The sequence below is a fragment of the Choristoneura fumiferana genome, chromosome 10 (genome assembly GCF_025370935.1).
Source record: "Choristoneura fumiferana chromosome 10, NRCan_CFum_1, whole genome shotgun sequence".
In the NCBI taxonomy this organism is placed as follows: Eukaryota; Metazoa; Arthropoda; class Insecta; order Lepidoptera; family Tortricidae; genus Choristoneura; species Choristoneura fumiferana.
Window position 1 is genome coordinate 15,794,246 of NC_133481.1, and position 9,856 is coordinate 15,804,101.

Below are 9,856 nucleotides of genomic sequence, written 5' to 3' on the forward strand. Positions count from 1 at the left end.
ATAAAAGCTTTATTTAATGACATAAAAATGTATTACTTATATTAAAACAATAGGCATTAAACTAAATTAAAACTAACCTAAAAAACTTATCTAATACCTTTAAACGAGCAATCTTGGAAACGGCTACTTAAAACGATTTCGATGAAATTTGATATGTAGGGGTTTTCGGGGATGACAAATTTATTGATCTAGCTTTGTCTTATCTCTGGGAAAACGCTTATTAACGCCGCGAGTTTTAGCCCGAGCAAAGCTTGGTCGCCCCGGTATATAAATAATAAAAATAAAAAATATTCTTCGAAATCATCTTTTGTAAAATGTTGTGCTACAGACGTCACGTCGTTTGATTTATAAATATACTAGCGATACAAACTGATGAAAATTATTTTTTTTTTATTTTTTTTTCTCTTTAATTGTGTAAAATAGTTTTTAAGTATTTTATTTGTAATTATATTATTATGAAAAAATGACTTTCTGCCAAGTTTCTTGCGGCGCATTCTTCTTGGCAATGATGGTCTTTCCGAAAGCGCTGGTAGTTTAAAAAATGACGTGTAAAAGTGCCCATTGCGGCCTATTCACTGAATAAATCATTTGAATTTGAATTTGAAATCAACTCATTTTAGTCACCTTACTGATTCTGTCCTATTTACTGTGTGTGTGGTTGGATATTATTTCCCTATAGAAATTTGCGGCTTGCCGTTTTACGGCGGTCGCACAATGTGGTTCATGTCCAACGATTTAAGTGTGGCGTTGCCACAAAAAATGGCTACACAAAAGTTGTTATCGTTCGTCATAGCCTAATTGTTTGACCTATGGCTTCTCATGAAGAGGATCGTTGGTTCAAACTCGGCCGCGCAAAGTTTTTAGAAATACATGTAGGAAAATAAATTTTGTAATTTACGGCGAAGGAAAACATCGTGAGGTAACTTCGTCTGCCCACGAACCTGCGAAGCAATTCAATGGCCTGTGTGAAGTTCCTAATCTGCGCTCGGCCTGCAAGGGAACTACGGTCCTCTTATTCTGGAAGGAAGTCTGTGGCATGCAGTTGGATGTAGGCCAATACAAAGTTGTCATAGGTTTTCTCGCAATGTTTGTGTTATAAAATGACAGCTCTCATTTGGGAGTGCGGCTTGAACTAAGCCAGTCCTCCAGTGAGAAGGAGACACAGTAACTTAAAAAAAGCGTCAACACTTGTATTAATTTTACTCGTAATAAAATTCCATACTTCAAAATTAATTCATAGAGAGTAAACTCCAAACATCCTGAATATCATTTACGGGGTTGTATAAACAAATAAATAAATAAATATCATGGGACACTTGACACCAATTGACCTAGTCCCAAACTAAGCAAAGCTTGTACTATGGACACTAGGCAACGGATAAACATAATTATATGGATAAATACATATTTAAATACATATTAAACATCCAAGACCCGAGAACAAACATTCGTATTATTCATACAAATATCTGCCCCGGTCAGGATTCGAACCCGGGACCTTAAGCTTCGTAGTCAGGTTCTCTAACCACTCGGCCATCCGTAGTCCTTGACTGTTGTTGGCCTTTTGGAAAGGCTCAGATTTACGCAACAAGCTATAGAAAGAGCTATGTTTGGTGTTTCTTTGCGCGATAGAATCCGGAGGCTGTATTTCCAAACGTTTCTGACGCTCGCGATCGCAATAAAATGACAGTTTTTTAATGCGAAATCTGTCAATTGATTGCCATCTCGAGCATCAGAAGCGTTAGGCAATGCGGCCTCGGAATACGGAAATTCGTCGAAGAACGAATTAAATAATTAAATAAATGAATCTATGTTAGTTTATCGCCTACTTAAATCTCGATCGCGCTACAGCCTTTACTTGACCGACCCAGTACGCCAACATGGGACAGTCGTACCTTTCAGCTATGACACTCAGGATGCCGTTAGTACTTTTCCTGAGTCTGCCCAGCAACGAGACGATCTTCTTACGCATGAGCGCTTGAAAACCGTCCGTGCGAGCCTCTGCAAACATTAGCGATGCACTGCACCACTTGGGCAGTCCCAACAGCAACCTGAATGCATTATTAAATTGAACACGCAGGGCGTTGTAGGCCTTTATTAAAGCCACCGACATCTGGAAAATATGCATGTTGAAGTTACAGTAGGAGAGCCACATCGCCCGAAGAACAGATAATCAATGGGGGAGAAAAATCCTCGAGTGGCTGATGATGAATATAGGTATGAAAACATTTTTCGGATTGATTTTAAGAGTGTGTAGGATGTAGATGATAATTAACGGTGACATTTATAAACGAGAAAAACAAAACGTGACTCTATTTAAGTTGCAAACGTCTTCGGCATGTGGCATGTTTGACAGGTTGACAGCAATAACACGCAGTCACGTGCGCGCTTGACGTTTCGCTGACAATACCTATTTTAATTAAAGAATATATTGTTTTCGTCAATGGAAGCACAAATCGACCTATATTTTTACACAACAAAATATGAATTTGTTTGAGTTTTTAAGTTATGCCAACTCTAAGAAAGTAGATCCAGATGTAGCTAAAAATTGCTCATCATCATACCTAGCAACCGTAGGACACCACTGTAAGTGGGGTATCTCCCCCATATACCTCCAATTTCTTCGGTTCAAATCAGCACAACGTAAACTCGCGGCTTTAACCAGGTCATCCGTCTCGTTACTTGCCCGAATTTCGTTTGCCCGAATTTCATTTGCCATACCGACGTTTCCCATAAAATATATAAAACCGTGCTGTTTTCAGTTTTTTTTTTAAATATCATCTTATAGAATGGAGTAGGTTAGGTTAGGTTAGTTTAATATCAACTCTGAAGAAAATACTATTTCAGAAATAAATTACTTTATAGCAAATGAAAATTGTGGAAAACGATACATTATGGCATATTAAATTCGGGCAAACGATACAGGACCCATCCGTCTCTCTCGTTGGTGGACGTCCTAACGTCGCGCTTGCCGATCTGCAGTCTGCATTCGAAAACTTTTCAGCCCAAACAACCATCTGTTACCATGCTATATGTCACTTTAATGAGCTAATTCGCTTGGCTATGTCAGTAATCATCGTTCTTCTACTGTTATACTTCCCGTGGGTGCGCGATAAACATTTTTTTCCCAAACGAAATAACGGTCAACAGTTAGCAATAAACATTAAAACCACGAGCGTGTTACTATTATGACTATACCTAGGAAGCTTTTACCGGTTACATTTTGCGAAGGATTCTCCCTCAATTAATCGGATTACTCCGTGGTTTGGGCATTTTCGTGTACAAACATAAATATTTTATACAACGGCCAAAATAAAGAAAATAAGCATGTCAGGATGGACATCGTGATGCTTTCATGAATTTTATGTAAATTTATGATTTCGTGATATTCAACAACGTTCGTCTTTTGTGATGAAACATTTAACGTGGCTTTGGTTTGATCACAAAGAGCAGTAGTTACTTATGATAGTATAGAGTAATTATTGGTTTTAGCATCAATATGCTGAACGAAACTTCAAAATTAGAAATCACTTAAGGACGTAATAATAACAGTTGAGTTGTAATTGATACTAAATAATAGCTTACAGTATTTTTTTCACATAATGCTTTCAAAAGAAGCTATATTTTTAGAAGCAAAATAAGGATGCTAAGGGACAGTTAAAACACAGTAACCCTAAAAAACACCGAAAACCGATACCGATTAATTAAAAAATGAAATTTTATTGTCAATGGAACGTCCTAATTGTAAATGTAAATATTTTGCCGTTTCCTCTTATTGCTTAGGTTCAGGGCAAATTTTATTTAACGACTTGGGACTGGCAATCGATACTTTAATTATAACACTTTGTTGGATATTTCTATTGACCCTTGCCCCAATTTCTCTTTTACTTTCTACAAAATTGTTTAAATTAGCCTCATTTTTCAAAGTTCTGTAGTAAAATCAGCAAAAACGGATTTATATTTTTCTGTGTCTCTCTGTCCGTTTGTAGCGCTCAAAGACTATTAAGTATCGAATAGTTGTGATTTGATGGCATAACTGTAAGAGTAATGTACCTATAATAATGACGCCGACAGAATGGTGGTTATAATTTTTTAGGGCATTCCCCTGTACTTAAAGTGGATTTTTCCCATTTTCCCGTGGCGTAAAATGTTTGTTTGTTTGTTTATAACTCTTTATTGTACAAAAAGGAAATGAAAAAAATTTACGAAAAAATGCTTAGTACAAAGTAATGAGCGGAAATATCGCTGGACAAGTATTTAATTTAAGAAATATTATGTACATGCGCGTACAAAGCCACATGGGTATTGCATGACGGGCACCGACGGGAAGGCAGACCGAGGCGAGGATTGTGAGATGACCTAGACGCGGAATGAGGCATTAACAGAGGCGAAATATCGCTAGATGGCGATAGTGTCGTGTGGTCCGTTTGACGTTTGCTCGTGATTGGTTAAATAACTAAATTAGCCAATCGCAAGCAAACGTCAAACATACCTCACGATACTAACGCCATCTAGCGATATTTCCCCTCTATGAAAACTCTCATTGAGTGTGGCTAAATATAGCTCTGGATAGGGAGATGTCGAAGTCACGGGGAGAGGCCTTTGCCCAACAGTGGGACACAGTTATAAGCTAAATATAATAATAAATCCCAGAGTTGTAACGGAAAAACGTGTAAACTGATCCAGAAGGATATTTTTTCCGCTGAACTCTCATCTAAACAGTTTTTCTTACCGTCCTCCAATTACTAGGGAAGTGATACATTGTAAGAAAGCCTGTGATTAACGAGCGCCCATTAGTCACCGAAGGAACAGGCACATGCAAAAAAAGTAATGGAAAATATGTCTTCTACTAAAACAATGGTTTGTATGATTTTATTTAAGTATAGTTGAGGTCAAACATATCTTTACACTTTAGTACCTTGTCACTGTAAGCCTACTGAAAATTTTATACAAAAGTTCAAACATGAAGTTTGAATTATTAATTTACTCAAGTAAAAAAAAAAGAAGTACAGAAAGAAATACTTGTAACTATAAACCTCATATTCATTTTCATTTATTCGTTGCAGCCATGGTATTATGAGATGGCAAATAAATATTACAGTGCTACATGGACCCTGCTAGAACAAAGCAACAAGTTAATTGATGCTAATATTAATTTTTTAATTACATAATGTCATAATAGATTACTACACCAGATAAATAAAACAAAATGTCAAACTAAATAAAATATAATGCTAATATTAGTATTTTAATTTTACCTTAATAATACTTAACAATATAATTATGTTACTTGGTTTAGTCTTCCATGTATTCCTTTACAGTATAAAAGCAGTTATAATTAAAAACTTCTTTAACCTTTTGACAAATGTGTTATATTATTCTTCATTTAGATATATCTTTAGGTAATTTGTTGAATATTCTCACTGACATAACATAAGGTCCCTTAGCATATATTGTTAATTTACTTATCTTATTACTTCTTATATTAACTGCATAGCAGTTTTTTGGCAGAAAGTGTAGAACCTTATCCACTATTTTTATTTTTTATCACTATTCTAACCCGGTGCCGGCTGCACAGGCGCGTCTTTGGTTACCTAATTATTTTTTTAGTGATAGCGACAGTGGTATTTCTCATCGAAGTTTCACGGCACACTAGCAAAAAATAGCCAAGTGCGAGTCTGACTGGCGAGTAGAGGGTTCCACTCGCCCCGCCATTCCTTCCGCTCCGCTACCATACTCGCACACGCCACGCGTCAGTTGCTTTCGTACGTATACGTTGGTTTCTCATTCAAATAGCTATTCATGATTTCAATGCACCATACACTTCTCGGCAATCGCGACACACTAGTATACGCGGCACACTGGTGTGCCGCCACACACCGGTTAAAAACCTCTGCACTAACCCGTCATGCGGTAGAAAAGCAAAATGGAATAAAAGTCGCATTAAAGCCACCCGTCTAGATAAAATTATCGGGATAAGTCCACAATCACAGGTATTTTATTCAGTAACTATGAATAAGAAGTGAACATTTTGATGCCATGTGCCATGATGTCTGGTGGTAGGACCTTGTGTTTCTGGTGGTAGGACCTTGTGCAAGGTCCGCCCGGATTGCTACCACCATCTTGCTCGCTAATCCTGCCGTGAAGCAGCAGTGCTTGCACTGTTGTGTTTCGGCGTGGAGAGTAAGACAGCCGGTGAAATTACTGGCACTTGAGGTATCCCATCTTAGGCCTCTAGGTTGGCAACGCATCCGCAATACCGCTGGTGTTGCGGATGTTTATGGGCGGTGGTGATCTCTTACCATCAGGAGACCCGCTTGCTCGTTTGCCATCCAGTCGAAAAAAAAAATAAAAAAAATGTATCTTTTGTAAGCTGCTAGGCAGTCAAAACAATAACTGATTAAGATAAATTTAAGTTGACATTGGTTTAATTGAGTCTTTTCTTTTAGTTGTTAATGTATTTTTTTTCTCTCTCTTTGTTTGTGTGCACCTCATGGTGCTCACTGGTATAAATTGTGTATTAGTATAAGTTCTAATTAAGTGAAATGTAACAATTTCTTTTGAGAAATAAAGTTCTATAAACATAAGTCCACGCGGACAAAGTCGCGGGCACAGCTAGTACATAATATGTTTCAAATAATTTATTGAATCAGGCGTTACTTTGCGGAGGTCCTATCAATGAACTAAAATATTTCCTTGCTCACCCGCGACCTTACGATAGCTAGCTTATGCAAAATATGCATAAGCTATAAATAAAAGCTAAGCTATAAATATGCTTTCTTTAGATGTAGATAGTTTATTACTATGACCATATAGTGAGACAATAGTTATTCTTAAAAACAATTTGGAAAGGAAGCGTTTACATCCTGGGAGGTTTGTGGTTAATTGATTTGGTAACTTTATGCATGAAGCAAAATTATTCCGGTTTAATGGACAGTATTATACAGAGTGATGGTTTAGCAATGGGATCACTCTGAGTCCATTAATGGCAGATATTTTATGGATTACTTTGAAAATAGGTACATATGTAATAATAATATTGTGTATTATTATAGTACGTTGATGATTAATTCTGTGCTGGAGGGGAAGTATGAGACAGCTCGACTTGTTTGTGAATGGTTTAAATAACAAACATGTTAAAATAAAATTTAAAAAGAATTAGAAGAAAATTTTCGTTAACTTTTGGATTTGACAATTATTAGATTTAATAATAAACCCAGTTCAAATTTACCGAAAGCCCACGTACACAGATGCCGTGATACCAGCATCGTCTAATCACCCGTGCAGCATAAATTAGCAGCTTTTCATTGTTATGTACATAGATTGTTAACTGTACCTCTTTCTAGGGAAGATTTAGAGTTAAATACTATTTCAGATAGCGTGTCGAATGGTTATACTAAATCAATGGTCAATAGTTTGGTTCAGAAGAAGCAGGCACGGATAGTGAATAGCATGCTTACGCCGTGTTACCATCGCAGTCTTCTAACAAATATAGGTGTAGCATTTCATACGTTGGTCGTTTGTCTGATAGAATTTGTGGTATTTTAAAATCAAACAATGTTAAGGTAGCTTTAAGACTAACAACTCTTTGTACTCTAAACTTTGTAACCACAAAGAGAAGGTAGATAAGGAACTAGATCGGGTGTATACAAGCTCACTTGTAATGACTGCAGTAAAGTATAATATGTTGGTCGACAGGACGCAGTTTTAATGCTAGATTTAAAGAGCATGTTCGCATATAGGAATGAGCATCCTGATAAGTCGAATTTTGCCAAACATTTGTTGGAACTAAATCATTCTTTATCGGACTCCGATTCGTATGAAGTGTTACATATTGTGCAAGGGTTTCGTCTCGATGTTTTAGAATGCATGGAGATAATTAGATACAACAGTATGGGGTCTATTATTAATGAGCAGGTAAATTTAGTTTCATCTCCCTGCTAGGCTTGGATCTAATTTCAGCAATGGTAGTTATAAAACATGCTTGACAGTAAATAAATAAAAATCAAGGTAGTTTTGAAGGACGGTTAAAAAAATTTATTAATAATTTGTGGGTAGTTTTGTTTTGTTTCATAAAACGTATGTGGGTACTTGGGAAGTTTACAGTGACAAGTTAAAACGGTGGTTGTGGTTCGTTAGTCTAAACAACTGGTAGCATGGTGTACGTTGTGTCACTCTGAAGATGAGCTCTGTTTGAGTTCGAACGCGTCAGTGTAGTGTGGTGTGGTGATAGATGGGTTTGTGTGATTTGTGTGTGTTACAGTGTGGAGGTGGAGGAACTGCATGAACACGCAATATTTTGCATAAGCTTAGCTATCGTAAGGTCGCGGGTGAGCAAGGAAATTTTAGTACATAATATGTTTCACTAAATATGTACCTATCATGATACGATATACACTGATACTTACTGTAATTTGTCAACACCATAACTTTCCAGGTAACCACAAATCAGTTTTACGTTTAATCTAACTTATAAGACCGAGTTCAACTGGGTCAGTGATATTATTATCAGAACTAACTGAAACTGTGTAACGAAATTACAGAGTATAACCATCAAATTTAATTAACAATATTAAGGGGCTGTTTCACCATCCATTGATTAGTGTTAACTGACGGTTAAAATGTGATGCCGTCTCCGTTTATTCGAACAAAACAAATAGAGACGGCATCACATTTAACCGTCAGTTAACACTAATCAATGGATAGTGAAACAGCCCCTTAATGTTCAAAGATTATGTTTCAGAAAAAGGATACTAGAGCCAGTTGATTTCCACAACAATGCACATTAAAAGCAAAATTTACGATGTGGGCTAACTTTTGTAGTCTGGAATACTGGTAGTCGCAAAAGAAAGTTTACTGGTAGTTATTATAGAATTTGTATACTTTGAGAATCTTACTTGTATTTAACGGCAAGCTGCACTCCGCTCAAAAAAAAGAACAACGAATAAAAGAAAAAAAAACAACCTAAATTATATTCTAACTATAATACTATCAAACAAAAAGATGTTTTTTTATCTCGTAGAACTATCCCCAGTGCATCAGAATAATTTTATTTCTACTCTGCATATAATTTAGGCCAAGTTTTAAGTCTCTACCTGCAGCGCAGTGGTTTAGGCTGAGCTTTACAATATAAATAAATAATGAAATATCTACCAAATTACAAATTTTTATCCTAAGATCGTTTCAGCAATTTGAAAGAGTATTTATTTATGCTTGAACAATAATTATTATTTATTCTACTTCCAAAAATGACAGAAGGTGTAACAGCTATACTTTATAATTAATTATGTTTTTTTTTTTTTTATTCAACTGGATGGAAAACTAGCAAGTGGGTCTCCTGATGAAGAGATCACCACCGCCATAAGACCTGCAACACCAAGGGATGTAGATGCGTTGCCAACCTAGAGGCCTAAGATGGGATACCTCAAGTGCCAGTAATTTCACCGGGTGTCTTACCTCCACGCTGAAACACAACAGTGCAAGCACTGCTGTTCACGCAGGATTAGCGAGAAAGATGGTGGCAGCAATCCGGCGACCTTGCACAAGGTCCTACCACCTGTAAATTTCCCCTTTTTATTTTCCATTTTTACCTGTGTGATTTCTAAGGGGCTGTTTCACCATCCATTGATTAGCGTTAACCGACGGTTATGTGATGCCGTCTCCGTCTATTCGAACAAAACAATTAGAGACGGCATCACACCTAACCGCCAGTTAACACTAATCAATGGATGGTGAAACAGCCCCTAAATATAACAAAGCGGCAAATCCTTCTTTCTCCAATTTTAATTAATCTTTAAATAAATATTATGACTGTATTTAACATTAATGCTACAAACAACCCTTGCTTACTCGTTAG